Raw genomic sequence first — 27,206 nt, 5'->3', positions numbered from 1 at the left:
TTTAAATCACTGAAAGGTTTAAATGTCCATTTAACTGTCCTTTCCATAGCCCTGCAATCTCCATTGAAATCAATGGGCTTGTGCATCCTGTGGTCAGGTCTAACTTAATGCAGCATCTGAGAACTGATTGTCCAGTGAAAATGCTTGACAATCTCAGCAAAGAGCCAGTTCTGCCATTAACCTTTGCAGCTTGTCCAGAGACAGAGTGTATTGAAAGTCTCAACACCAAATAGAAATGAGCAAGTTTGGTGCTTCTACATTTAACAATGGATGCACAGAGCTTCTGAACTTGATGACATCTTCCAGCAAGTTCTGGGCCAAAATTTCTTTATGTGGCTCAGTGCCATATTTTGTTTGAAATAATACTGTGGAGCATCTTCATTGTGCTAAAGACGCCATGCAAATAAAAATTATTTCTTACATGATGTCTGACTGCTCAAAATCTTGAGCAAGTTCTTTCCCAGTATATTTACAATTTCATTCGAAATGCAGAAAAAAATGTATTAATGAGATTGCTGCACAGCTGAAGAATTTGTCTTCCTTTGTATCACTTTGTGACTGTAGGGAGGTTGTGGAGGTGGAGATATCAGATCTATTTGTGAAAGCTTTTTGCAGCCAGTTATTTTGAGGCGTTTGCCAAGTTTATATATATATATTTTTTTGCTGTTCAAATGAAAATTTCAAAGAATGGTCAAGTGAAACAGTTATGAACAGAAGATAACATGAAGCACCTGCAAAATATCATTAGGAGATATATGCTGAGACACAAGAGACTGCAGATGCTGGAATCTGGAGCAACAAACAATCTGCCGGGAGAACTCAGTGGGTCGAGCAGCATCTGTGGGAGGAAAGGAACTGTCGATGTTTCAGGTTAAAACCCCGCATCAGGACTGAGGGTGGAGAGGCGAGATGGCCGGTATAAAGAGGAGAAGGGAAGTGGCGAGAAAGGATTCTGAGGTGATTGGTGGAACGATGAGGGGTGTAGGATGACAGGTGGGTAGTGCCAGGTAGGGGAGGTGAGCGGGGGTTGAGTAGGAAGACTGTGGCAGGTGAATGATAGATGGAGGCAGAGAGAGAGAGAGAGAGAGAGGAAAAAGGGAAAAAGAAACAGATGAAGCGAGGTGGGGGGAGGGGAGTGTGAAGGTTGGAGACAACTGCTGGAGCGAGATAAGCAGGAACACAAAGCACTACCACTGCTGGATTCTGATAAGTAAAAGAAGTGAAAAAGGGAACCATGAGGGGAGAGGTGAACGGATTAACTGCTGAGCATGTCTTAACAGAGGTGTATAATTGCTGGAATATATACATTGTCTGTGTTGGTAAGAGACATCATGATACATTAGATAGGCAGAGCAAGGCAAAATCATGGAGAAACTGCAATACATTTTTGAAAGGTATAGCTTGTATTTATCTATATAAAGGTAGAATTTGTATTTGTATTTAGGTGTAATATTTATATTCGGCGACATTGTGTGAGTACCTTTGTCAGAAGGACTACAACACATAAAGAAGCCAGCTAATCCCACCTTCTTTGGGTTAACTGGAGATGAGAAGTAGATACTGATTAAACAAGTTAAAGAACAGGTAAGTGGTTCTGCAATACAGTCATTATTCCAATTATATGTCCATTACCTTAGCCTTAATAAGCCTCCATACTTTTGCCTTGCACTGCCTATCTAATATCTCATTGGAATAACATGTATTGTCACCAGACAAGGTAAGCATTGATAAAGGCTCTCAGTATGATTTTCGGAAGAGAAATACACAAAGAGTGGTGATTCATTGGAGTCTGTATCCCAGCCAGTTCTGGAGTCACTACTTTTTGAAGACAAGATAAACAGATTCCTGGCCTTTAGAAGAATTAAGGTTTATGATGATCAGGTAGGGAAAAAGGAGTTGAAAACAAGATCAAATTAATTGGATAATGGAGTATTCCTGAGTAGTTGTACAGTCTACACCTGCTCCTATTTCATACATTCTTTGGAAACCTGTTGGATGGTGGTTATCTAAAACACCAGCAACAACTTATATTTTCAATACTCCATTGATGATGTAAAATGTCCAAAATGTTTCACTGTACCATTGAATGGCAACAAGCAATGTTGGGCACTGTTAAACCAGGTGCCCAAAACTTCATCAGAGAGATGGATTTCAATGCATAACATGGGCGAGGAAAGAATTCTCAGCCAGGGGCCTGGCCAACCAGAGAGATGGTCACTGGAAACGGGGCATCATTCTTACTTTATCCAAAGGTGGTGCTGTAACCTGCAAAAGACAGTGCTGCAGAAAGGCCTGGGAACCTTGCCTGCTCCACAGATGGCACTGGAACTCGTCTCAGCTTGTTTCCAATAAGTACTTTGAAGAAATGTGCCATTTTTGCTGTGAGCACCAATTACTGTGAGTTCTCTTTTTATTCATCAATAAATGCACTAGATCCCATGGTGTGATAATCAGAATTCATCCAACAATGAATAGCCCGACAACATTCTGGAATATGTTGAGCACTGCCAATTTTAATGGCTCCATCATTTATCTATCATCTGCTTCATGGGAATGGCCAGTATCAATTGCTTAACCTTCACTGGCCTTGAACAGAGTGACCTGCTGAGGTTATTCACAGGATGGTTAAGGGTCAGCCATATTGCAAAGTATCTGAGCTCACAAATGGACCAGAATAGGAAGAATATAAGCAACACAGATTAGGTTTTGATGACAATCTGGCACCATTGCTGATTCCAGCTTTTTATTACAGATTTATTTAATTATCCTTAATTAAATGAATTTAAATACTACAGCTGTCATGGTGGGATTTGAATCGCAGCACCAGATCGTTAATCCAGTTCTCTGGTGTACTAACCCTGTAATATAATCACTATACTCTAACCTCCACATACTTGAGGATGTTCATTTAGCTGCATAGGTCCTAAGCTATGGAGTTCCTTCAGGAAACATCTCCATGTATCTTTCTCTTTCCTTCTCTAAGATACTCATGGAACTGCTGTGAGAATTTCTCCCCCTCCCACCCCCACCCCACTCCCAGATCTCTTCTTATTGCTGGGTGGCAAATATCATGTGAATATTCTGCTGTAAGTGCCTTGCCATGCATTCCTCTATCAATATAGCGATATAAATCCAAACTGTTGAGATAATTCAGATTAATAGAGAGATGAAGACACAATTTAGTATAAGCATATACAATTAAGGTAGAAATTCTCCCCCAGATGCACGTGTTTAATATATTATATAGTAGTGGCCACAGTTGTAGTCTGCATTGCTTTTGTTTTATAAAATTTATTCCAGGGATCTGGGCATTGCTAGCAAGGCCAGCATTTATTGCCCATCCCTAATTTCCCTTGATAAGGTACTGACAAACCACCTTCTTGAACTACTGTTGTCCTTCTGGTGCAGGTGCTATGGAGCAGGGTGTTCCAAGATTTGGACCGATTGACAGTAGTGGAACAACGATACACTTCCTCAGCAGGATGTTGTGTGATTTGGAGGTGAACCTGCAGGTAGTGGTTTTCCCATTCAGATGCTGTCCTCGTTATTTCTGGTGGTTGAGATTGCGGGTTTGAGAGGTGCTGTCGGAGTATCCTTGGCGGGTAACCACAGTGAACTTGGTAGTTGGCGTACATGCTGTGGTGGAGGTAGAAAATGTTTAGGGTGGTAAGTGGGGTATCAGTTAAGTGGTTACTAGGTGCTGGATGGTGTTGAGCTACATAAGGTTCATTTGCACTACTAACGTCCAGACAAGTGGAGAATATTCCATCACACCCTTAACTTGTAGATGGTGGAAAGGTGTTGAGGTGTCAGAAGGTGAATTATTCACCATGGAATGCACAGCCTCTTGACCTGATTTTGCAGTCATGGTATATATATATATATATATATATATATATATATATATATAGCTGGTCCAGTTCAGCTTCTGGTCAGTGGTGACCTCCAGGATATTGATGGCAATAATACCATTTGAATATCAAGGGTAGTAGTTAGATTATATTTTGTTGGAGATGGCCATTGCCTGACACTTATGCAGCATAAATGTGCTGTTTATTAGCCAAAGCCAGAATGGTATCTATGCTTCTGAAATTCATTCCTATTGAATTAAGCTGAATTTTGCAAGCACAGTTCAGCTGGAACAACATTGTGCACTTTATTGCAAGATATCATGGAAACATTTCTTCCTTTAATTGTACAAACTCAAATTTGGGTTTATCATAGAAACATAGAAAACCTACAGCACAGTTCAGGCCCTTCAGCTCACAAAGTTGTACAGAACATGTCCCTACCTTAGAAATTACTAGTCTTACGCATAGCCCTCTATTTTTGTAAGCTCCATGTACCTATCCAAAAGTCTCCTAAAAGACCCTATCGTATCCGCCTCCACCACCGTTTCCGGCAGCCCATTCCATGCACTCACCACTCTCTGAGTAAAGAACTTACCCCTGACATCTCCTCTGTACCTAGTCCCCAGCACCTTAAACCTGTGTCCTCTTGTGGCAACCATTTCAGCCCTGGGAAAAAGCCTCTGACTATCCACCCGATCAATGCCTCTCATCATCTTATATACCTCTATCAGGTCCCCCCTCATCCTCTGTTGCTCCAAGGAGAAAAGACCGAGTTCACTCAACCTGTTTTCATAAGGCATGCTCCCCAATCTAGGCAACATCCTTGTAAATCCCCTCTGCACCCTTTCTATGGCATCCACATCCTTCCTGTAGTGAGGTGACCAGAACTGAGCACAGTACTCCAAGTGGGGTCTGACCAGGGTCCTATATAGCTGCAACATTACCTCTCGGCTCCTAAGTTCAATTCCATGGTTGATGAAGGACAATACACCATATGCCTTCTTAACCACAGAGTCAACCTGTCCTGCTGCTTTGATCGTCGGTTTATCAGTTGTATCCAGATTCTTATAAAGGTGTGCTGAAGCACACTCAGAATACAGTCTATTTCTCTGAAAGGAGTGGGAGTAATTAACAAAATAGCAGTTGAAATAGTGACAGTCACTCTTTCTTCTGCAATAGAAATATCCAGCCACATTCTACAGGGGTAAATTTGACCCATCTTGCATTATAGCCCATTGGTTATGACTTGTTGGTATTGGAACTCAAAGGCTCAGTAGTAAATATAACTGAGTATTTTATTGCTAATTGCAGCCAGGAGTATTCTGAAGAGACAGAATGTTATAAAATGCTGGACATACAGTAGGTTTCACTAATGAAAAATTAAGTGAGAACGTTACAAATTCAGAGAGCATATGTGGTGTTTGGTGTAGGGTTGTAGTTATCGTTTGGTGACTGCTTTAATAGATTTTTGTTGTCTTTTGTCTTGGGTTGTATTCATTGCTGCTAGTTTGGGCTGATACATTGAGGTAACATAAACTTATTTCTCACCTTGCATTGGCCTGCTTCAAGAATCAAATATCTTTTCTTTTGTAAGAGCAGCATCTGGAATATAAATGCATCACTTTCATCTGTCAAACGATTACCATTGGCTGCTTTGAAATCAACTTAGTTATAACCAGTTAAGTGAAAAAGATATTGCATGAAAATATTTTGCGTCATTCTGAGTGGCCTAGTCCATTGGCAGCATGCCGTTTACAAAATATAAAATTACACATTTGAGTCATTTGAAAAGTTGGTGAACCAAAGAGAACCAAGAGGAACAAATATAAATTGGACATGACTATGGTTTACATTGTATAAATTGGAAATGAGAACCAGATGCCCCAAACAAATGCTGATTTAAATTATTATAATATATAATCAAATCTAAATTTGTGTATATGCATTTATAAATATATATGTATTGTGCATGCACAGTATAAATAACCTAACAATATAGTGAAAATTGTCAGCCATTTATTATGTATAATTTAACCAGAAACATCCATGTCTGCTGAAAGAGAATTTAGTGGAATCCCTGACTGAAAGAGACAGTTCATTGTGGTTTTGGCAGTTCATGAAATTAATCCCACTCCATTTCTTCTTACCAAAGCTTTGCAGTTTTCTCCATTTCAAACGTGTATTTAATTCTCTTTTGAGTTTGAGTCTGCTGCCTTTCCAGATCATAATAAACTTACTGTGCAAAACAATTTCTCATCTCTGCTTGCATATTTTAATATCTGTGTCCTTGCTTACTGACCTTCCTGTCTTTTGCAAACAATCTCTTGTCACCTAATCTAAAAAGGCTCTTCATCAAATTCTTCCTAAACTTCCCTGCTCTAACAAGCTATAGACTTGAAATACACTATTATGTGTTTTTTTTCTCAGATGCATATTATTCCGGATCTAAAACAAAGACTTTTCATTGAAAGCAATTTCCACAGTAAGTTTGTCTGAGGAAGATATTAGGAATGAACACAGATTGAATTGAAACTGATTACTGTGTGAAAGTGAGAGCGCAGAAGCCAATTGCCTTGTCAATCTGGGCTGAAAAGTGAAGCAAATTGGAATAGATGTGAGAGGAAATGATGATTATTGGTTATGTGCACTCAAAAAAATAATAAAGTTGGTCCGTCAATGGTTGCATTGGTTACCAAATGAACAACACAGGGGAAGAACATTCCCAGGTTTGATCACCAACTCAGAGTTTTAGAGGTAGTAAATAAGGAGAAATGATTTCCACAAGGAAAGGTGAGCCTCTCACCTCTCATTGGCACTAATGTAGAGTCATAGAGCTATACAGCACAGAAACAGTCCCTTTGGTCCAACTCGTCCATGTCGACCAAGATGCCCACCTAAGCTAGTCTCACTTGTAGCCCATGTTTGGCCCATATCCCTCTAAACCTTTCCTATCCGTGTACCTGTTCAAGTATTATTGGACCTGCTTAATCCACTTCGTCTGGCAGCTTGTTCCGTATAGGCACCACCCTCTGCATGCAGAAGTTGCCCCTCAGGTCCCCTTTAAATCTTTCCCCATTCACATTAAACCTATGCCCTTTAGTTTTGATTCTCTTTCTCTGGGAAAAATCCCTTTTAATGTTGTGATACCTGGAGTACACTTAACAGATCTAGGGGCAGATTCAATAGTAACTTTACAAATGAATTTATGTTTAACCAGTAAATATTTGCAGGCTTTTGTGGAAAGTGTGTTGAAGTGGCACTAACTGGACAATTCTTTCAAAGAGATGGTACAAACATGATGGATCAAATCACCTCTTCCTGTACCGCAGGGTTTTGTATGATCTCTGTTGCAGACATTATTGAACTCCCAAACATAGAGGCAAAGGAACATTTGGTACATCTGACAGCTCTTAGAAGTAAGTGAAATGTGGACAACTTCTGAGTCATGATGATATACAAATGTACATCAGCTATCACTGTCACAGGATCACTGAGCAGAGCCACTTAAGGGCAGTTGAAGGCTGTGAGACATACTACAGCAAGGGGTCTAATGTGGATGGGGAAGGGAGACAGGATGTTGTGGAGGGAAGAAAGAAATAGGAGGGAAATACATAACAAATTATGGCCTTTAGCAATGGCAAAGGTGAGCCAGGAGAGAAAATATAGAATGGTACAGTCGTTTAATCATCTAGAAAATGGGCAGACTTCATTATAGTGGAAAGTCACCACAGGGCATCAGTATGGACATCATTTCGCCTTCTCGATATGCAGAGAACACAAGTTGTGCTAAAATGTACTTGTGCATCAAGCATAAAATTCCAGCAACTTGGCACCATAGCGACCAAGCCGCTGACTCTATTGAACACAGTTTTATAGTGTCTGTTCCTATCTCTTCATATTTTTAAATCTCATTGAATCACAATGTTGTTTTGTTCCAATGAAAATAGCTGTAATTTTTCAAATCCTTCTCTATAGATTTTATATTTCTTCTGTCATAAGTCTCCTTTGCACAATTCCCTCTCCATTGTCTCAACAGGGAAGCTCTTCCTGTTAAGGGATGGTTCAAAACCAGGAGGTGCTGTTATAAAATTTTGGGAATAGATGTGAAGAAGGACTTTATTATGCTGAGAATATTTATGATCTGGAACTCACTGCCTGAAAGGTGGTCGTAACAGAATCAATTTGGGTTTTCAAGAGCGAATTGGATAGGCATTTGGAACTGTTGGGATTGCTCTACTTGGAGCCAACATAGACTTGATGGGCCAAATGGCTTTCATCTATGCCATACAGTTCTATAATTCTGTGAATCTATGCTTCAACCAATAGAGAGGAACTCAAACCTCCATACAATACTGTAAACATGTCCTTCCAAAGGTTTTGCACAGAGTTACACCTCATTTTTTATATTTATGTCACTCATTATAAAACCTATTGCACTTTGTTTCCTCATGTACTTTTAATGATTTCTTTAATGGATTTTAAGACAACATGGTGATTATGTTATTGGATAATTTATCCAGTGGCCAAGGCTAAGGTTGGAGGAACATGAGGTAAGGCAGGATACAAAAGAGGTGTGAGGTTATGGTATTGGATAAGTAATCCAGTGTTCTTCACCAAAGTTGGCTGTTGCAGATCCGTATAGTGTTGGTTACAGAGAAGACAAGTTATTTTTATGTTGCAGAGAGTGTGGGGGAGGTTTGGATAGGACAAAGGGAATATCTCCAACAGGGTGATGCACTGTATTGATATTAGTTTATTATTGTCACTTGTGCCAAGGTGCAGTGAAAAACTTGTCTTGCATACAGATTATACAGGTCAATTTATTACATTGCAGTTACATTGGATTAGTACAGAGTGCATTTATGAAGTACAGGTAAAACCAATAACAGGACAGAGTAAAGTGTCACAGCTACATGACACTGGGTGCCTTGTTGTTAAGCTGTTGATGAAGACATCTGGTTGATAGTTTAATGAGGGCAACTGGAAAGAAAGAAAAGAACAAGGGACATGTTAAAGCTGGAAATATCCAGCAGATCTGGCATTGTGTCAGCGGACAGAGAAAAACTGAGTTAATAGTACAGATGGATAAACTACAGCAAAACTGCCTGGTTCTGATACAAACAAATAAAGTGGGCCACCTGAAATTGTTGAATTGGATATCGAGTCTGGAAGGTTACAATGCATTCAGATAAAAAATACGAGGTGGTGTTCCTCAAGCTCACTTTGGGCCTTGTCAGAACACTGGAGATAACCACAGACAGCCTTATGTGGATAGACCTGTGCAGAACTTGTCCATTTTTATCACCTCCACTACTAACTTCCACCTAGCTCTCAAATTCACTTGAACCATTTCTGACACTTCTCTCCCTTTTCTGAATCTCAGACAAACTATCCAATGACATTTACTATAAACTCACTGACTCCCACAGCTACTTAGACTACACCTTTTCCGTCTCTTTTAAAGACGTCATCCCATTCTCTCAGTTTCTCTGTCTCTGTCTCAAGATGAGGCCTTCCATTTCAGGACATCTCAAATATCCTCCTTTTCCAGGAAACACAGGTTCCCTTCCGTTGTGGTTGACGGAGTCCTCCCTCACGCTTCTCCCATCTCTTGGACTTCTGCCTTCACCCCACCTCCCTTCAGACTGAACAGAGGTAGAGAGCACCTGTGCTATGTCCACAATGGCCATCCTGAGCTTCCAGTTTCATGCTACTTCAACCCTGACCATTATGTCCTTGGCCTTCTCCACTGACAGAGTGAGGGGCCAATGCAAACTAGAGGAACAACACCTCATATTCCACCTGAGTAGTCCACAACCCAATGGTATGAACATCGAATTTTCCGATTTCAGGTAACCCATAGCTCCTGTGTTCACCCCACCCCCCCCCCCCCCCTTCTGATCCACCTTCAGTCCTCCTATTTTTGTCTCCTTTCCCATACCCCTCTCCCTCCAGCCTGTCATCACTCATTTTCATTGCCCTCCCCTCCTGGTTTCATCCACCTACTACCTACACAATTTACCCACCAGATCTGTCTCCCTTCCCCCATCTGGTTCCATCTGCCATACACCTCTCCCCTAATGGTTCCCATTATCACCTTCCTTATTTATCAGATTCCAGCACTGGTGGCCTTTGTGTTCCCTCTTATCACCCTCCCAGCTCCATTTTCTTTTTGGCTCCATTTTTCTGCCTCCACCTATTATCGACCTATTTCTATCTCTCAAATCTACCCCTCCACCCCACATGGTTCAATCTGCCCATTATCCTTCAACCCTTCTTGTCCACCAATCACCTACTGGCCCCTGTATCACTACTCCCATGGTGAAAATAATAAACCAATTTATCAATTTACCAATTTATTAGAACTAACATAAGCAGATAGTGAAATAAAAACAGAAAATGCTGGAAAAACTGGAAAGAGAAACAGTCAACGTTTCAGGTCTGAGACCCTTCTTTCCACAGATGCTGCCTGACCTGCTGTGCTTTCGCAGCATGTCCGGCTTTTATTTCAGATTTCCAGCAGCTGCATTTTGTTTCATTTTCACAGGAAAATATTGGTTCCGCTTCATGGAGAAGATTTTCCATTACGTTTGCTGTCGTTTTGTTGCAATTAGCCAAATGGTGAGTTGCAACCTTGGGAAATGGAGGTGATTTTGGTTCTGCATCGAATGCCAGCATCACTTTTTCCAAGGTCAAGTGAAATGTGAGTTAGCCTAAGGTAGTGTAAACGCTGTTCATGTGTTTCTAATACATCAAACAGAACTTTCATATGAATATTCATTATTTTAAGAAAATGTTGACTATTTAACAATGTTGAAATGCATAAATGCATTGACTTACACTTTATAAAATATTCCCATTGTACAGTAATAGAACCATCAGTAGGTTCTCCAACTCCTACTCCACCATCAGCTCTCTCAGCCTTTCCCCCACACTCCCTTCATTTTTGCACCCAATCTGACATTTTCACTTCTCACTGCATGATTGCTGCTTACTGTTGAATTACAGCCATTTGTGTGGTGAGGCTTGTATCTATTAGAGCTGGATTGTGCGTCCAAGTTCATTTTACTTCCAATCCTCAGTTCCATTATATTAGAAAAAAAAACTTCCATCAGGCCTGCATCAGCTAAATGTGTTCTCAGGACCTAAAGATAAGCTATTATTAGCTCACTACACCAGCACTGAAGTTTCCCTACTGAAGTCCACATGAAATTGAAACATATATTAGAGAGTTACCATGAATATAATATTATTTATTATTTTGTTGGACTCACTTGCAAAGTCACCGTTAATTGCCCTTCCTTGACTGTGCTTGCCAAGACAGTGGTGGGCTACTTTTGTGAACCATTGCAGTCTCAGGGTGAAGGTCCTCCCATGGTGTAGTCAGGATGAGGGCTCTAGAATTTAGACCCAGTGACAATGATAGATTTCCATGTTGGGACAAAGTGGAAGAGGAGCCTGTGGGCTTCTGCATTTACCTACTTGCCTTCAAGATGGTTGCTGGTTTGATAGAGGCTGTTGAAGGAGCTTTGGTGAGTGGCTGAAGTGCACTCTGGGCTCATGGTGCGATAGTTGTAGAGGGAGCAGATGTTTAGGGTAGTTGATGGAATGCTACTTTGTCCTGGAGTGTGTCAATCTTGTTATTTCGTGTTATTTAGAAATCCTAATCACTAAATCACTTCCAAATAATTTTAATGCAGTACACGGGCAAGACATAGAAGGATACGGGTCTAATGTGGGTAAATGGATTAGTGAAGATGGGCAAAATGGTTGGTATGGATGTGGTGAGCTGAAGGGTCTATTTCTGTGCTGTAAAACTTTATGACTCTCCATGATTTAGTTGGATGTTTCTACATAATATTTGCAACACAGAACCAGACATTTGATCCATCAGGTCCATGCATAAGAACAAGGAGCAGGTGTAGGCCCTAAGGCCCTTCAAACCTGCTTCACCATTCATCAAGATCATGACTTCCACCTCAGCATCATTTTCCAGCATTATCCCATATCCTTCAATTCTCATAATGCCTAAAAATCTATCTTGATAAATAACTCTACTTCCACAGCCATCCAAGGGTTGTATTCCAAAGGTTCACTGGCCTCTGAATGAAGAGATTTCTCCTCATCTCTGTCTTGAATAGCCTACTGGTCCGAGACTCTTCACTCAGGGGAAACATCTTCCTTGCATCTTGACTGTCAAGCCCTTTAAAACTGTTAGATGTTTCAATGAGGTATCCCCTCATTCTTCTAAACTCTAAGGATAAGCTAAGATATCTTCATTAGTCACATGTACGTCGAAATGCACAGTGAAATACATCTTTTTGCGCAGAGCGTTCTGGGGGCAGCCCGCAAGTGTCGCCACGCTTCTGGCGTCAACATAGCATGCACACAACTTCCTAACCCGTACGTCTTTGGAATGTGGGAGGAAACCTGAGGACCCAGAGGAAATGCATGCAGACACGGGGAGAACGTACAAACTCCTTACAGACAGTGGCCGGAATCGAACCCGGGTTGCTGGTGCTGTAAAAGCGTTACACTAACAGCTATACTACTGTGCCTGCCCAATCCTAATCTATGCAATCTCTCCTCATATGGCAAACCTGCAACCCCTGGAGCTGGTCCAGTACCAGAGGTGCGATCACACCAAGGTCCTATATGGTTGCAATTAGAATATGCCAATATATATGCATGCCCCAGTCTCTTTCTAACCCATTTCTAACCACGTCAACCTATCCTAGTCCTTGTATTGTTAGCTAATTTACACTTAAATGCATTTATGCTGTTCCTCTCAACTTCTCCTTGTAATATTAGATCCACATTCAAGCCACTAAGAATAAAGACAATTCCCTTGTTGAAAATAGTGCACTATTTGAGGCAGCCAACAGCCTCTCCTTTAATATCACATCAGAAAGAAAGCCTCCTCAATGTTATAATGCATGCTCAACAGCACACTTAAATTTGTGCTCAGATTTCCAGGATAGGATGTAACTTGCAACCTTCCAACGCAGAGGATGAAAATGTATGCCATCAAAGATGTAACTGTGACAAGCGCTCCAGTTGTAATTTATCCTGACAAGTATGCCATCTCATAAGACCTGAGCTTGATAAGCAATTAAAGAGCTGTACATTATGATTAGATTGGGTAGGGTGATAAATGGAAATTGATTCATTTGTGGTTGAGAAATTAAAAGGTAGTTTTAGATCTTGATTCAGAATTTGCAACAAAGTCATTTCCCCCAAAGTCAAACCTTATTGCTAAAATATTGAGTCCACAATAATATAATTCATATGCAAGTATAAGCACTGAATCTTTATTTCATTATATGCAAAACAAATTCTGCAAAACTTATGATTCTTTTAGTTTCAGCTTCAGAGAATGAGACAATGCAATTAGTAAAGATTTTCATCTAATAAACTGTACATTGCAAAAAGAATTGTTTAATACTTACCCAAGTCTTTAGTGAGGAGTAAGAGATTAGGGATGATCTGGGGGAAAACATTCACCCAGAGGGTGGTTGAAATCTGGAACTCACTGCCTGAGAAGGTAATGGAGGCATGTACTCACACAGGATTCAGAAAGTACTTGAATCGCTAAGGCATGGAAGACAATGGACCAAGTGCCGGTAAATGGGCTTACTTTAGAAGGGTACTTGATGGTTGGCATGCATTTGATGGTGGCAAATCCTGTTCCTGTGCTATATGACTTTATATGACTCAATTTAATGCATGGCACTAGGTCTTCCACTTTTTCTCTAACATTGTAACATAGGAGCAGGAGTAGGCTATTTGTCTCCTTGAGACACTCAAAGTTGAGTTTACTGTCATATGCACAGGTACGTATGCACAGGTGCAGTGAAAAACTTACTTGCAGCAGCATCACAGGCACATAGCATCATATAAGCAGCATTCACAAGAGAAACTTAAGTTAAACAATTTTTACCAGAAAGAACGCAATAAGAACAAAAACAAAGTCCATTTTGGTGCAAACTGACCAAAGAGGTTATACTGTTGCTAAACTCCAGTGATTAGGGTTGTGCCGGGTGGTTCAAGAACCGAATGGTTGAAGGGAAGTAGCTGTTCTTGACCCTGCTGGTGTGGGATTTCAGGCTTCTGTACCTCCTGCCCGACGGTAGCAGGGAGAAGATGACATGGCCCGGGTGGTGGGCATCTTAGGGATGTGCCTGTGATGTATTGGACTGAGTCCACCGCTCTCTGCAGCTTCTTACATTTCTGCGCATTTGAATTGCCGTACCAGACCACGACGCAACCAGTCAACAGTACATCTGTAGAATTTCTTTTATTCTATGACATCCTGGCTAATCTGTGGCCTAACTGCATTATATGTCATTGTTGATATCTCTTAATACCTCTGATTAACAAAAATCTACCACTTTCAGACATATAATTAATAATCGATCAGTCATCAAATGCTGTTTGCAGAAGAAAGCTCCTTCACCTTGAGTATTTTGCTTTCTTAAGTTCTTTCCTGAAAGTGCTGTGCCTGATTTTTAGACTTTGCCCCTAATCTTCAAAATGAATACACATCCAGCATCATAGACTTGGTGCTGCCATACTGGCACACAGCACTTAAAGCCTTGATGTTTCCTTGAGAAGACTATTAATCCTAACAGACCAACTAAGTAGTCAGTACTGTTAGGGTCAACATGAATTCAGAAGTTCAGTGGTTTACACGAGGTCTTAATTTTGAAGCTAATTGTCTTTACCATAGGCAGAAGATCTGCATTGTAAGTGAAATGTCACTTTAAAATCTCATTCACGTACATGTACCACTGTGCCTACGTTACAAGGCTGAGACACTCTGCGTCATGAAAGGCAACATGGAGATACAATAATTTTCGTTTTCCTTTCCGCATGGAAGTAGAGTAGATGAACATGATTGGAACTACTAACTCACATAGAGAGGAAATATTGCTGCGTACACTGAATTGTGTTGAAGAGCCCATTGTAAATGCACCTCACTGGAGTTTTCCTGTTTACACAGGGCAGCAGTCAGGAGGAACAGATTCAACCAACCACTTTGTGAAGTGTAGCGTGGCCCATCTATTGAAAATTAGACACCTTAGGGTAGTTGATCTTGGCACATTGGTTTTCTGTGCCTGGTCAAATGTTTCCATCTTGTCAGAGACATTATTAAGCTCCTGAATGGTGCCTCCCTCTGGCACTCTTTTTGGTCCTAAGTGAGACAGAGGGATTTCTGAGGAGCTGTGAGACTGAACTGCACTGTCTGATCAGATTTCCCCACAGAAAGGCGTACAAATGTTTAGCAATTTGCATTGTTTCTCTTGGGCTCCTGCTGGAGAATCTTGGGCAGTGCAAAACATAGAGACAGCTCTACACTCCACAATTGAAGAGAGTTCTATGTTCAAAAGCCCTGAGCTATCGTAACACCTGAAAATTAATTATTAGCTTGAGCATAAAACAAACTGCTTGAGGAACTCAGTGGGTTGAGCAGCATTTGTGAGGAGAAAGGAATTATCGATGTTTCAAGTCAAGATCCCACCTCAGTCCTGAGTTACTCCAGCAATTTTTTTTTACTCCAATTTGCAGCACTTATAGTCTCTTGTGTCTTAATTCTTGGCTTGAATAATTCTCAATTATTGTTGAGTTTTTCTGCAGCCTGTTTTGAGACATGTGAAACCAAGTGTTATCACAAACTAATGTGTTATGGATTCTCCATTTGTTGCAATGAAATAATGGCCAAATGTTTTGATTAATTGGCACTGTGTAATGAAGGTACAATATTCAAAGCTTGTTGAGCAGAATTGCTTGATTTAGTTTGGTGCAGCAACCAACAGCATATTTGGCAACATAATCAGTTTTGGAAATTGTAGATCTTAGAATTGTTACAGCACAGAAGTGGTGCGGTTGACTCAATGAGTCTCTTCGTAAAACAATCTCATCAGTCCCATTCTATCGTCCTTTCCCCCATAGCCCTGCAAGTTATTTTCTCTCAAACACCCATCATGTTCCCGCTTGAAAGCGCTGACAGACTCTGTTTCCACTTCCCACATGGACTGCAATTTCGAGGTCATAACTTCTCTCTGAATATAAAAAAAGATTTTCCTAGTCTTCCTTGTATGTTTTCCCCAAAATTTTAAACTTGTGTGCCACCACAACCTCATTTGTCCTTGAGCCAACCACTAATAGGAAGAGCTTCTCTCCATTTACCTTGTCTAAACCTGTCATGATCTTTAGTTTGTGGGGAATATGGAAATGATTGCCTTTTTCAGCTCCATAATCATCTGTGAAAATTGCAACATTTACATCCCAGGCAACATTTTGATTAAATAATTCTTTGGTGCTGTAAGATTATCATGTTTGTTAATTACTCATATGAGAAGAGATAATGGAAAGGAATGATAGGTTAACTTTCAGCCATGTCTTCTATTTATAAAGCACCTTCAACCAAAGAAAATGTCCCAAGGTTCTGCACTGATGCTTCTAAAGAGACATTAAAACTGCATAATATCATTAGGCTCTTCAATGATGATACTCAACAAGGTAAACAGAGTAATTCCTTGATTTATGAATGTTCCACATGGATTTTTGCTGCAACATCATTGACTCTTTAGGGTACATGCCTTCAATCCTCTCCACCCAGAGGAACAGTACTGAAATATTCAAAATACATTTCACCCAGCATTTTGATTTGCAAAATTTCACAAAGCAAAACACTTTCTGGGAACACATCCCTTTCATAAATTGAGGAATAGCTGCAGCCATTTATTGATGCACTATAGAAAGCATCCTATCTGGGTGCATCATGGCTTGGCATGGCAACTGCTCTGCCCGTGACAACAAGAGACTGCAGAGAGTTGTGGACACAGCTCAGCACATCACAGAAACCAGCCTCCTCTCCATGACCTCTGTCTACACTTCTCACTGCCTCGGTAAAGCAGCCAGCATAATCAAAGACCCCACCCACTCTGGACATTCTTTCTTCTCCCCTCACCCATCGGGCAGAAGATACAAAAGCCTGAAAGCATGTACCACCAGGCTCAAGGACAGCTTCTACCCTGCTATTAAAAGACTATCGAACGGTTCTCTAGTACAATAAGATGGATTCTTCACCTCACAATCTACCTCGCTATGACCTTGCACCTTATTGTCTACCTGCGCTGCACTTTCTCTGCAGTTGTGACACTTTATTCTACATTCTGTATTGTTTTACCTTGTACTACCTCAATGGACCGTGTAATGAATTGATCTGTATGAACGGTATGCAAGACAAGTTTTTCACTGTACCTGGGTACATATGACAATAATATTCCAATTCCAATTCCAGCAGAAGCATCTTTTATTCAACACAGTCAATTACGAATTAGTAGCAGCACAGTGGTGCAGCAGTTGGAGCTGCTTCCTCTCACAGCTTCAGTGACCCAGGTTTTGATTCTGACCTCCTGTTTTGTCTGTGTGAAGTTTGCATGTTCTCCCTGTGACTGCATGCAATTCCTCCGGGTGCTCCAATATCGAGCGCAGCCAATATCCTTGCAGGCAGGTTTGCTAGGGTGGTTTGGGAGGGTTTAAACTAGTTTGTAAGGGGGATGGGAACCAGAGGGGTGGGTCAGAGGAAGAAGGGGATGGGGAAAAGTCAGATCTAACAGGCAGAGAGGATTTGAGGAAGGAGAAGCAGAGTACAGGGTATAAAAGTAGAAAGGTGGATGGGCTAAAGTGCATTTACTTAAATGCAAGAAGTATCAGGAATAAAGGTGATGAACTGAGAGCTTGGATAAGTATATGGGACTACAATATTGTAGCTCTTACAGAGACTTGGCTGACACCAGGGCAGGAATGGATATTGAATATTCCTGGTTTTCAGTGTTTTAAAAGGGACAGGGAGGGGGGGAGAAGAGGAGGAGGGGTGGCAATACTAGTCAGGGACACTATTACAGCTGCATAAAGGGTGGATAATGTGGAAGGATCCTCTCTAGAGTCAATATGGGTGGAAGTTAGGAACAAGAAAGGAGCAGTTACTCTACTGGAAGTATTCTATAGGCTCCCCGTTAGCAGCAGGGATACTGAGGAACAGATTGGGAGGCAGATTTTGGAGGGATACAAAAATAACAGGGTTCTTATCATGGGGACTTCAACTTCCCAAATATTGATTGGCATCTGCTTAGGGCCAAAGGTTTAGACGGGGCAGAGTTTATTAAGTGTGTCCAGGACTGATTCCTGTCACAGTATGTTGACAGGCCGACTAGAGGGAATGCCATATTAGATCTAGTTTTAGGTAATGAACCGGGTCAGGTGACATCTCTTGGTGGGTGAGCATCTGGGGGACAGTGACCACTGCTCCATAACCTTTAGCATTGTCATGGTCATGTAGATATTTAATTGGGGAAAGGCGAATTATGAGGCTATAAGGCGAGAATTTGAGAGTGTAAATTGGGATGACATTTTTGAAGGGAAATGTACTATGGAGATATGGTCGATGTTCAGGGATCTCTTGCAGGATGTTAGGGATAAATTTGTCCTGGTGAGCCAGAGAAAGAATGGCAGGGTGAAGGAACCATGGGTGACAAGAGAGGTGGAACAACTAGTTAAGAAGAAGAAGGTAGCATACATAAGGTGTAAGCAGCAAGGATCAGATAGGGCTCGTGAGGAATATAGAGTAGCAAGGAAGGAACTTAAGAAGGGGCTGAGGAGAGCGAGTAGGGTTAAGGAGAATCCCAAGGCTTTTTTCTTGTATGTGAAGAGCAGAAGGACGGCTAGAGTAAAGGTAGGTCCCATTAGAAATAAAGGTGGGAAGATGTGCCTGGAATCTGTAGAAGTGGGTGAGGTCCTCAATGAATACTTCTCTTCAGTATTCACCAAGGAGAGGGGTCTTGATGACGCTGAGGACAGTGTTGGTAACGTTAATGTTCTAGAGCATGTAGGTATCAAGAGAGAGGATATGTTGGAGCTGTTAGAAACTATCAGGACAGATAAGTCCCCGGGGCCTGACGGAATATTCCCCACGCTGCTTTGCGAGGCGAGGGAGGAGAATGCTGAACCATTGGCTAGGATCTTTGAGTCCTCGTTGTCCATGGGAATGGTTCCGGAGGATTGGAGGGTGGCAAATGCTGTCCCCTTATTCAAAAAAGATAGTAGGGATAGTCCAGGGAATTACAGACCAGTAAGCCTTACGTCTGTGGTGGGCAAGCTGTTAGAAAGGATTCTAAGAGATGGGATCTATGAGCATTTAGAGAATCATGTACTAATTAGGGACAGCCAGCATGGCTTTGTGAAGGGAAGATCTTGCCTCACAAGCCTGATAGGGTTCTTTGAGGAGGTGACCAGGAAGATTGATGATGGTAGTGCAGTAGATGTGGTCTACATGGATTTTAGTAAGACGTTTGATAAGGTTCCACATGGTAGACTTCTTCAGAAGGTCAGAGGCCAAGGGATCCAGGGAGGCTTGGCTGTGTGGATTCAGAATTGGCTTACCTGTAGAAAGCAGAGGGTTGTGGTGGAGGGAGTGCATTCGGATTGGAGGGCTGTGGCTAGTGGTGTCCCACAGGGATCGGTTGTGGGACCTCTACTTTTCGTGACATTTATTAATGACTTAGATGAGGGGGTGGAAGGGTGGGTTAGCAAGTTTGCAGACAACACAAAGATAGGTGGTGTTGTGGATAGTGTTACGGACTAGGTTACTATTGGTGAATGTCCCTTTAAGATAGAGCAAAATGGTGTGTGTGCGTGTGTGTGTGTGTGTGTGTGTGGGCTTACATCAACAGAAGATAAAGGACGTAATGACGTTGTTGAAGAAGCCAGTGCTGGAGAAACCTGTTGAACGTACTTGTTATTACTGTAAGAAACCTGGCCATGTGATAGCTAATTATGCCCTTTTGAAGAAAAGGAAGGAAGCTGTGCCCAATGCTTGTTTTCAGGTAATTAAAAATCAAAAAGGTTTAGGGGATGTTGTTAAAGATCAGTCCTTGCCAGAGATAAAGGCTGAAAAGTTGGAGGAGGTGAGGAAGGAATTCCGTTCTTATGTATCAAGGGGTTAGTGTTTAAGATTTTAACATTTTTACTTCTAACATACTAACATTTTTACTTTTATTCTTCGTATTATCATAAGCAGCTATTAATAAAGTAGTTTCTAACACTGGATCATGTCTCAGTGTGTTTCTTTTGTTGCTGGTTCGTAACAATAGTGTGGAGGGCTGTCGAAGCTTACAGAGAGATATTGATAGGATGCAGAGCTGGGCTGAGAAGTGGCAGATAGAGTTCAATACGGAGAAGTGTGAGGTGGTACACTTTGGAAGGACTAACTCCAAGGCGGAGTACAAGGTTAGTGGCAGGATTCTGGATAGTGTGGAGGAGCAGAGGGATCTGGGTGTTCATATCCACCTATCACTGAAAGTTGCCTCACAGGTGGATAGGGTAGTTAAGAAAGCTTATGGGATGTTAGCTTTCATAAGTCGTGGGAACGAGTTTAAGAGCCGCGAAGTAACGATGCAGCTTTACAAAACTCTGGTTAGACCACACTTAGAGTACTGTGTCCAATTCTGGTCGCCTCATTATAGGAGGAATGTGGAGGCGTTGGAAAGGGTGCAGAGGAGACTTACCAGGATGCTGCCTGGATTAGAGAGTATGGGTTATGAGGAGAGGCTAAAGGAGCTAGGGCTTTACTCTTTGGAGAGAAGGAGGATGAGAGGAGACATGATAGAGGTATACAAAATATTAAGAGGAATAGATAGAGTAGACAGCCAGCGCCTCTTTCCCAGGGCACCAATGCTCAATACAAGAGGGCATGGCTTTAAAGTAATGGGTGGGAAGTTCAAGGGAGATGTCAGAGGGAGGTTTTTCACCCAGAGAGTGGTTGGGGCATGGAATGCGCTGCCTGGGGAGGTGCTGGAGGCTGATACGTTGGTTAGGTTCAAGAGATTGTTAGATAAGTATATGGAGGAATTTAAAATAGAGGGATATGTGGGAGGAAGGGGTTAGATAGCCTTAGGCATGGTTTGAAGGTCGGCACAACATGGTGGGCCGAAGAGCCTGTATTGTGCTGTATTGTTCTATGGTTCTATGGTAAATCTGGTTAGGCCACATTTAGAGTATGGCATGCAACTCTGGTCGCCTCACTATTTGACAAGCAATATCTTTTTCTCATTATTGAGCGGTCCAATACCAGAGGGCATGCATTTAAGGTGAGAGGGGTAGGTTCAGAACAGACTTGAGGGGTACGTTTTTTACTGAAAGAGTGGTGGATGCCTGGAATGCGTTGCCTGATAGGGTGGTGGAGGCAAATTCATTGGGGGCTTTTAAGAGGGGCCTGGATGGACACATGAATGAGAGGAAAATACAGGGATATGGGCATTCTGTAGGTAGGAGAGATTAGCTATGTCAGCACAACATTGTGGGCCGAAGGGCCTGTTCTGTGTTGTACTGTTCTATGTTCTATATGCTGGTTGATTAGTTAAATTGTTATTGTAAAATGGCCCTGGTGCAAATGAGTGGTAGTCAGATCAGTGGGTAGTTGATTGGCAAGTGAGGAGAATATGCTGCAGGGTAATGGGATTGCCTTGAGAGCTGCAATAGACTTGATGAACTTCTTCTTCTATGTCATTAGAAAATATTATATGAATATCTGGTATAACAATGGGCCGTAAGTCACCACTGAGTCCAGGGGATTTCATACATTACTTCCAAGCCCATTTGCTTTATACCAGCTACAGCACATCTACTACATCTGCTGTGGCCTCATTCACTTGAAAAGGTTCACTGACCTTCAGTCAAAAGAAATGTTTAAGTATGTTTTCTTTGTTTATTTTTCCTTATTTCAATGTATTTTGATGTTTTCAATGAATTAAAAACAGTTTTGTAGTTTTTAAACAAAATGCATAATTTTAAGAAGTGTTTTAATAATTTGTAATTTACTTTATTTATTTAGTTTTCCAGCTGTTTCCTGAGGAATCTGGCCATCAGACATTTGCAAGTGGCCTTTGACAGATGGAGATATCAGAAGGCCATCAGGACAGTCTTTAATTTCTGTTGCCTGCAGTCCAGGTGCCTTTTGTGCAGAAGGAGAGGGATAGTAATCATGGCACTCAGTTGGATGCGTTGGATCCATCAAAAATCTAGGCAGCAGTGCGGTTAGTACAGGCGGTAACCACAAGGAACAGGTCTAGGTCAAGGCAATTGGTCCAATTGATCAGAAGTCATACCACATGGCGCGCAGATTTCTTAAAGATGTAATAGTTCTGACATATGCTACACTGCTGCCCATTATAGAAGGTAATAAAACCATGCACCTTTTCAATTACTTGCATTTGTAAAATTACGTCAAGAGATATGAAATTATACAATTAACTGATTATTTATGGAGACATTAATATAGTTATATAACTAACCAAATTTATATTTACCAAGTCTCTTAATTTTCTCAAGTGCAATACTCTTCACACATGAGTGTACTTCACTGCTCTGTGATATCCACTCCAGGCACTGATTCCGCTCGATTACTTTCCCAGAAAGGCTACACATACACCTGATCTCATGTCCTGTAATTTTGTTACCTTAAAATATTTTCCTTCATAACTCTGTAAAATAGTTATTTTTTTAAAGATAAAGATCTGCTATTGACATTAAACGACACAGGATAAGAATGATATTTATCAGCTGCAGTTGTTATGATCATATATTGTGTTTGGTACATTATTAACATGAACAAAATTGCAATAATTTCTACTTTGGATGTCTTTGAGATTCTCCATCTGCATGCCTCTGTATTCACACTGGCTCAGATTGCAACCTGAGACCAAGTTAGCTGTGGACTTACCAAAACTGAATCCCATTGTTCCAAGAATGGATCATTTACAAAGTCATAGACTCAATGCTATCTATTTCCCAATTACCAAAAGACCTGAAAGCCATTGGGAAATAGAAGTCAAGTTCCAAACTGCATTCATTTACTTACTACCACACATGAGGAGGCCATTTGGCCCATCGAGTCCATGCCAGCAAAACAATCCCTTCAACTATTACCCCGTTCCTTATTTTCTTGTAGCCTTGTGACTTATTCTCTCTCACACAACACCATCAACTCCCCTCTGATTATTTTGTCATTTGCTACACTACAGGGTAACTTTATGCCTGTTTTTGGGATGTGGGAGGAAACCAGAGCATCTGCTGGAAACCCATTTAATTATAGCTTTTGAGCTACAACATACCATGGAGTTTATATGAGTTGACACACACCACAGTTTAACTTTTTATTCATTTACAGCATGTGCGTGTCACTGGCAAGGTCAGCTTTTATAACCCAGCCCTTATTTGGCTCGGACTTAGTGGCTTGCACTTCTCACAGAGCAGTTAAAAGCCAACTACGTTGGTATTTCTGGAGTCACATGTTAATATTTCTGGGTTAAGATGGCAGATTTCCTTCCCTTAAGGTCATTAGTTAAACAAAATGACTTTTTAAAAAAAATTGTAGTTTGATAGTTACTAATGACAACCTTTCCCCTAGGTGACCACCAAGAGAAGTAAGGGGAGTGAGCAGTCAGTGCAGGGTTCCCCTGTGGCCATACCCCTCAACAACAAGTATACCCCTTTGGGTACTGCTGGGGGGATGACTTATCAGGGTGCAGCAGCCAGGTCAGTGGCACTGTGGCCAGCTCTGCAGCTCGGTAGGGAAGGGTAAACTCAGGCAGAGCGATAGTGATAGAAGACTCGACAGGAGATTCTGTGGCCGTGAAAAAGACACCAGGATGGTGTGTTGCCTCCCAGGTGCTAGGGTGGAGGATGTCTCAGAGCGGCTGCAGAATATTCTCAAGGGGGAGGGTGAGCAGCCAGAGGTCATGGTGCACGTTGCCACCAATGACATAGGTAGAAAGGGGGAAGAGGTCCTGCGCAGTGAGTATGGGGAGTTAGGAAAGAGGCTGAAGAGCAGGATCTCCAAGGTAGTAATCTCTGGATTACTCCTAGTGCCACGTGCTAGTCAGGGCAAGAATAGAATAATAGAACAGATGAATGAGTGGCTGAGGTATTGGTGCAGGGGGCAGTGTTTCAGGTTCTTGGATCAATGGAACCTCTTCTGGGGCAGGGGTGACCTGTACAAGAAGGACGGATTGCACCTCAACTCGAGGGGAACCAATATCCTGGCAGGGAGGTTGGCTAGTGCTCCTCGGGAGGGTTTAAACTAGTTTGGCAGGGGGATGGGAATCAGAGTGGAGGGATTGAGAGGAATGTAGATGTCAGGGCCAGTAAAGACAAGCAGGAGCAAAGTAATAGGCACGATGGGACGGTCAGTTCAAAGCGTGTGTATTTGAATGCGAGGAGTATTATGGGTCAGGGTGATGAACTTAGAGCACGGATCAGTACATGGAACTATGATGTTGTGGCCATAACAGAGACTTGGTTGAGAGAGGGACAGAAATGGGTGCTTAATGTTCCAGGGTTTCAATGTTTTTGAAAAGATAGAGAGGGAAGTAAAAGAGTTGGGGGGGGGAGGGTGTTGGATTTGCACTACTAATCAGGGACAATATCACATTTGCACTCAGAGGGGACATAATGAAGGGCTCGTCCACTGAGTCGATACGGGTAGAACTCAAAAATAAGAAAGGTCCAATCACTATGATGGGATTATACTACAGACACTGCCCCCCCACCCCCCACCCTCCCCCCCCCCCACTGGCCACTGGGACATTGAGGAACAGATATGCAGGCAGATCAGTGAAAGGTGTAAAACTAATAGGGTTGTTGTCGTCGGGGACTTCAACTTCCCTAATATAAACTGGGGCCTCCTTAGTGTAAGAGGTTTAGATGTGGCAGAATTTGTTAGGTGCATCCAGAAGGGTTTCTTAAATCAATATGTAGGTAGTCCAATGAGAAGAGGGGCTGTACTGGACCTGGTGTCCGGTAATGAGCCTGGCCAGGTGACTGACCTTTCAGTGGGAGAATAGTTAGGGAACAGTGACCACAACTCCTTAAGTTTTAAGATAGCTATCGATAAGGATAAGTATGGACCTTGTGGGAGAGTATTACTTTGGATCAGGGCAAATTACAGGAGCATTAGGCAGGAACTAGGGAGAATTAATTGGGAACAGCTGTTTTTGGGCAAGTCCACATCTGACGTGGAGGGTGTTTAAAGACCAACTGCACAGAGTACAGGACAGGGATGTTCCAGTAAGAAGGAAGGACAAGGATGGCCAGGTAAGAGAACCTTGGACATCGAGAGACGTAGTGAATTTAGTTAAGAAGGAAAAGGAAAAGTATGTAAAGCTTAGGAAGATAGGATCAAATACAGCACTTGAGGTTTATAAAGAACACAGAAAGGAACTCAAGAAGGGAATTAGGAAAGCCAGGAGGGGCCATGAAAGGTCCTTGGCAAGTAGGATTAAAGAGAATCCCAAGGCATTCCATACATACATCAAGAGGATAACGAGAGAGGGTAGGACCACTCAAGGATAAAGGAGGGAACGTGTGCTTGGAAGCGGAGGATATGGGTGAGGCTAGTGGTCGATGGGACTTATTCTAGCTGGAGGTCTGTGACTAGTGGTATTCCTCAGGGATTTGTACTGGGACCTCTGCTGTTTGTGATGTATATAAATGACCTGGATGAAAATGCACATGGGTGGGTTTGTAAGTTTGCAGATGATATGAAGATTGGTTGTGTTGCTGATAGCGGAGAAGACTGGCAAAGGATACAGCAGGATACAGATCAGCTACAGATATGGGTGGAGAAATGGCAGATGGAGTTCAACCCAGCCAAGTATGAAGTGTTGCACCTTGGGAGATCAAATGTAAAGACACAGTACATTGTTAATGTCAAGACCCTTAACAGTGTTGATGAGCAGAGAGATCTTGGGGTCAAAGTTCATAGCTCCCTGAAAGTGGCTACACAGGTTGATAGGGTGGTAAAGAAGGCACATGCAACGCTTGCCTTCATTAGTCGAGGCATTGAGTTCAAGAGTCAGGAAGTTATGCTTCAGCTTTATAAAACTTTAGCTAGGCCACATCTGGAGTATTGTATTCAGTCCAGGTCGCCCCATTATAGGAAGGATGTTGAGGCTTTGGAGAGGGTGCAGCAGAGGTTTACCAAGATGCTGCCTACATTAGATGGCATGTGCTATGATTAGGTTGGACAAACTTGGTTTGTTCTCTCTGGAGCGGCAGAGGCTGAGAGGAGATCTGATAGAGGTTTATAACATTATGAGAGGATAGATAGGATAAGATATCTTTATTAGTCACATGTACATTGAAACACAGTGAAATGCACCTTTGCGTAGTGTTTTGGGGGCAGCCCACAAGTGTCGCCACGCTTCCGGCGCCAACATAGCATGCCCTCAACTTCCTAACCCATACATCTTTGGAATGTGGGAGGAAACTGGAGCACCCAGAGGAAACCCACGCAGACATGGGGAGAACGTACAAACTCCTTATAGACCGCAGCCGGAATTGAACCTGGGTCGCTGGCGCTGTAGTAGCCTTACGCTAACCGCTATACTACCGTGCCTTTCATACCAGCCAGTATTCAGACTGTGTCTTTTCCCCAGGGTTGAAATGTCTAATACCAGCGGGCATGCATTTAAGGTGATAGGAGGAAAGTTCAAAGGAGATGTGCAAGGCAAGTTTTTTACTCAGAGAGTGGTGGGTGTCTGGAATGCGCTGCCTTGGGTGATGGTGGAGGCAGATACAATAGGGACGTTCAAGAAGCTCTTGGATAGGTACATGAATGTGAGGGAAATGGTAGGATATGGACATTGTGGAGGCAGAATGGATTAGTTTAGTTGGGCATTTTATTACCAATGTAATTGGTTTGACACAACATTGTGGGCCAAAGGGCCTGTTCCTGTGCTGTACTGTTCTATGTTCCAGTTATTTGAATTTAAATTTCCACGGCTGTCAACTCTTGTCTGTAGATCATTAGTCTGGGCCTTGGAATTACTAACCTGTACTGAATTGTTACTTTATGGTCTCAATGGGTCATAAGGCCTCAAATGTCTTTCCATTAGGCCTTGTGATAAATTTTGTTTTTAAATTGCCTTTTTTTTATTTTCATTATTTTTTTCAATATAATCACCATTTAAAAACCTCTGAAAGTATTGTGTGTGCATAGTTTAGATAAAATGGAACATTGCACAGTCCTAATCAGTTTAGGTAATTTGAAAAAATCTTGGCAGGCTGATGAAAGAGATTAAGGAAGTCTCTCGTGCTGTATTACACAGCCCTTGACTATGTAAATTGTCATTCAAGGAACATTGATATTAAAGGGAATGTCAGGCAGCATAATATTAAAAAATGAAATGCTCCAAAGTGACTTCAACAAATTTTTGGAAATCTCAAATCGATAGTGTCTCTACCTTTGAAAGACTTATCAATGAAGCACTGGAGGAAGGAGTTAAGAGCCAG

Source organism: Pristis pectinata, chromosome 7, assembly GCF_009764475.1.
Source record: "Pristis pectinata isolate sPriPec2 chromosome 7, sPriPec2.1.pri, whole genome shotgun sequence".
Taxonomy (NCBI): domain Eukaryota; kingdom Metazoa; phylum Chordata; class Chondrichthyes; order Rhinopristiformes; family Pristidae; genus Pristis; species Pristis pectinata.
The sequence above is the reverse complement of the archived record's forward strand: the minus strand, read 5'-3'. Positions refer to the sequence as shown.